The following is a 4,231-nucleotide window of genomic DNA, read 5'->3' on the forward strand; positions in this document are numbered from 1 at the left end:
TGGGGGGGCGGGGGGCGGGGGGGGGGGGGGGGTTGACATTTCAGTAGCCACACATGTAATCTAGTTTTGGGAATATGCCCATATCACCCACTTTCTGTGCTTGAAAAACCTAGGTGTTGGTTTCGACAAAAAAGGTAAACATTAACATAATGTTACCGGGAAAGTAAAAGGGAGCTGTTTATAAGCAGTTGTTGTTGCCACAATACTTCCTTGTCTCATAGCTGTGGCCCGATTATGTCACCCGGACAAATTTCATAAGCCATAATTATACTTTAGCTGCATCTCTTTCTCTCTCTCTCTCTCTCTCTCTCTCTCTCTCTCTCTCTCTCTCTCTCTCTCTCTTTCTCTGTCTCTCTCTCTCTCTCTGCCCCTCTCTCTCTCTCTCTCTCCTTTCCTCCTTGGAGACAGAAATACAGGTAGAAGTAATGAGAGCTCGTTCCAGGGAAAGGCACAGTCTGGCAATCGCTGTTCAAGGATAATGAACGAATGGGGAGGACTAACGGTAGAGTGGCGAGTTAACTCCTTCTGCCGAAAGTGGGTTCTTAGACACACGGTCCACTTTCATGTACACCTCTCTCGCTCGCTCCCTCTCTTTCTGTCTGAACATGTGGCTAAAGCTGTCATTCTCCTTACACCTCTATCTGATGCTTAAAGCCAGTCACACAATGACAAATGTGTTGCAAGCGAAATAGACTTGGAGGAAGCACTCAAGGCGCCGGAGGTGGAAAATTGGGCGAATGGTTGCAATTTAGAAAATGGGGCCGTTGTCAGGGAAAGGAAGAGAAAGAAAAATACTTACCTGGGACTAATCCACGCAAATCCATCAGTAAATGCACTGTGTGACGGTGGACAGTGTGGACAGTAAATAGCTGGGCCCGTGTCTAGGTCCATTCCTACAGATCTTGCTCAAGGCCTGCTCTCAAACCAGCTGCACCTTGTCCCATAGAGAATTACACTCCAAGGTAATGGGGCTTACAGTAAATGTGTTTTTCGTGTTGCAAGAGATGATTCCTTTTTCTTCTCCTTTGGTGTTTGGAAGCTAGAGACCTGAAAGAGCTATCCTGTTCTTGTTAGCACATTTCTGCATGCGCAGCCTGACTAACGACTGACAGAGGTAGGGAGAATGGCTATGAAGGCTGGTCTCAAAGTCACCAGTGTGTCTTCTTATCTCTACGCATACTTAAAACACTGCAGGAGGATGTGAAGCGACGCATGTCGAATCTGGATTTTGTGGAGAGCTTTGTCACAAGTGTCAATCATATCTAGGATCTTCGGATGGGGCTCAATGGAATCGTTGACTTTCCAATATCAAACAAGGTCAGACTGATCAGACTTAGAGACATCAGCCGAGGTGGCAAACAGTCTAGTAAGACGAACACAATGGACACAGGAGCGCCGTACTTCTGACATGTAATTAATTCATGCTCAACTAATGCCTGCAGTATTAATACTTCATTACAGTCCTAGAAGACGCATGGGTGGATGGGTGAATGATGGATAGATGGGTAGATGGATAGTTAGATAAGCCCGAGTGCAACATTAACACAACAGAGTTTGATACAGCATCAACTGAAGTCCTATTCAGTGACTATAATCTTCAAGAAGTACAGTTCTCAATGGCTTGTACAAACTTACATGGAAATACTTTTACAATACTTTTTTATCTCTACGTATAGATAATCTTTTATTGACCTCCATAAGATAAGGCAGAGAAATTGATTACAACATGGCCATCCTCAGCAAAAAAGCTCCAGTGTGTCATTCAATATAAAATAACTTAGAGTTCCTGTACTCTCAGTGAGTCAGGTAGTCACTGAGATATGCTTCCTATTGTTCTTGTCTGTTTCAACATTTAATAGTTGTTTCAATATTGTTATTAACCTCTGTTACTTCAATTTAAATGGCTTGAATGCCATTCAATGAGTTAACCCTGTGATACAAAGCCACTGACCAATCAAACAACAATGACCCCATCAACTCTGACCATGGTGACAAGAAAATATATTTAAAAAGTAAAATGAGTGACTGATGATTTCGATGACATTACTGGGTAGCAAACAAACATGCCCATCTCACTACACCAATCACTGTGGTTCGTTGTCAATCACCATGCAAAGCCGACTTTGAAGCTTTTGTCAAATGTGGACACCTTCCCAGCAAAGAACACAGCCAACACCCTATCCATCTACACATGGATGTGCAAACTCACACGTACGATGTGCCCTCATACTGTACGCACACACACACACACAAACACACACACTTGTGTAATGCTAACACACCTTTCTCTCACTAAAGCCCCTCTCTAACACAAGGTAAACAGTCCAAAATAAGTTTTCAAAATGTCCCAGAAACTCACAAACGATCTCTCACTTTGGGACAAAGAAGCACTGAGAGATCCTTCCTACCAAACATTCATCCAAACAAACCAAAATGGTGCATGGCTTCTCAGATGTAAAGATAAGCAGATAGCAGTGTTCAGTAGCTCAAATTGTATTGTAAAAATAGGTTCTGTTTAACACAGATGTCACAATGTGTTAACATAATGCCAGTTCTTATTCATTAACACAGTGGACGTAAATTCAGGACCCGTGCACAAGTGTCCGCCTTAAATTAGTGCACGTCCATAACATGGAAACATTCTGCGCCTTCTGCACCCACACATGGCACGTCTTTGACACCTAACTTAAAAAACATAGCAAACAGAACTCCAATTCACTTCTCAATCCCTGTTAAGGGATCAAACCAAGTGTATGTCACATAAAACAACGCGAGTAGAAGACTAAATGCTACTTACTATATACCCCGGTAGTCGATTTCTCGGTGACTGCAATTTAAAAAAAGAAAATGATAAGTAGGCTAATAAACACTCGTTCAAATTAACAGCTGATAACAACTGATAGCAAGTCACTATTGCTTATATGACCTAATTTTATATGCGACATAAATGTCCACTTACCAATGCGTCCAGATCAAATTCCTTGGGAAATCCAGAGGAGTCCTGTCTTTCTTCTCTCTAGCCGGAAAACAGCAATGCTTTCTTATTCCAAATACAGGCCCCAGTTGAACTGAAAGACAAAAAGACACCAAACAGCCACAACAAATTCCGTTAAAATCGGGTCTCCCTCAAAAAAGTGATTAAATTACAATCTGTGTGGAGCAACAACAAAAAAATCTTAATTGACGGCGAGAAGAGTGGTATACCTGCTCCCTTTCTCGTTGTCGTCAGAGACAATGGGAACGGTAGTAAGGCGAACAGAAAAGTGAGAGCTGAGCTTTCCTTAGAAACCGAGCGCTGCTGCTGTTAAAATTGTACCACACACTCCAAGACGATGGCTGGAGAGCGAGCGGCTCGCGGAGCGCAGGGGAGAAGCGGGAGAGTGCGCGAAACAGAGAATCCAAGATGGGATGCTCTCACACACCTGCATTTCCTTATCAAGCCACATGATGGCCGGCTAACAGAGCAACTGATGCTGATGAGATTTTGCTTAACCCCCCCGCCCCTTGCAAACTCGTAGTCAAGAAATTGTTATCTCTTGATTTTTGTGTCGAGAATAAATCCATTCGAAAGGAATTCGTTAGGCGTACAACGAACTGCTATCCTTGGTTGATATCCAAAACATTAGCAATCAGTAGATATTTGATCTTGAAAGGCAAACTGTTCAATCAAGGTGCATCGTTGAGTGCAATCAACTAATAACGTCACACCTGGAGTGGCCTGGCGTTTGCTTCGTCGCAATATCATTAATTACGCAACAATTATATGGGCTACGGTATTGATGTACACGTTTTTGGCCCAAACATATAACGTAAGCACATCTGCATGGCTAACAATATTTGTTTTTGACACCGATACTGCTTATGTTTGACATCAAAAACTAAGCAGCTGTTTGTTCGTTGGCTTTGCCATATCAACAGCACTGACCTCTCCAACACAACGATTGGCCAAGTCAAGTACATCACACCTTCAATTGATGTAAAATCGAGGGACAAGGCTATGGGCCAGACAACAGGATTACACTATTGATAGTCCTCGCCAATGCTCATGCATTTCCACTGTTGGCAAAAGGGCAGCAAAATAAGGGAGCCTAGCACAACAAAGTCATTTGGGTCTACATTGAAAATATTTTGGTTTGTCAGTGGATCAATCCATTGGGTGTGCATGTCATGGGGTCGATGTAACCTTTGTGTCCACCATCCAAGGTTGCAGTATCCACCTGCAAGAGCTGCA

General features: G+C 42.9%; 1 long non-coding RNA gene across 1 annotated transcript; it reads right to left on the reverse strand.

Annotated features, from left to right (window-relative positions):
* Positions 1 to 2,797: 2,797 nt before the first annotated feature.
* LOC134009658 (uncharacterized) lies at positions 2,798 to 3,339 on the reverse strand. Its single transcript, XR_009928261.1, has 3 exons — positions 3,205 to 3,339; positions 2,960 to 3,068; positions 2,798 to 2,827 (listed from the first exon to the last, which is right to left on the reverse strand). It is a non-coding gene; the product is annotated as an uncharacterized LOC134009658 (long non-coding RNA).
* Between the last annotated feature and the right edge of the window lie 892 nt (positions 3,340 to 4,231).

Source organism: Osmerus eperlanus, chromosome 23 (genome assembly GCF_963692335.1).
Source record: "Osmerus eperlanus chromosome 23, fOsmEpe2.1, whole genome shotgun sequence".
Classification (NCBI taxonomy): Eukaryota; Metazoa; Chordata; class Actinopteri; order Osmeriformes; family Osmeridae; genus Osmerus; species Osmerus eperlanus.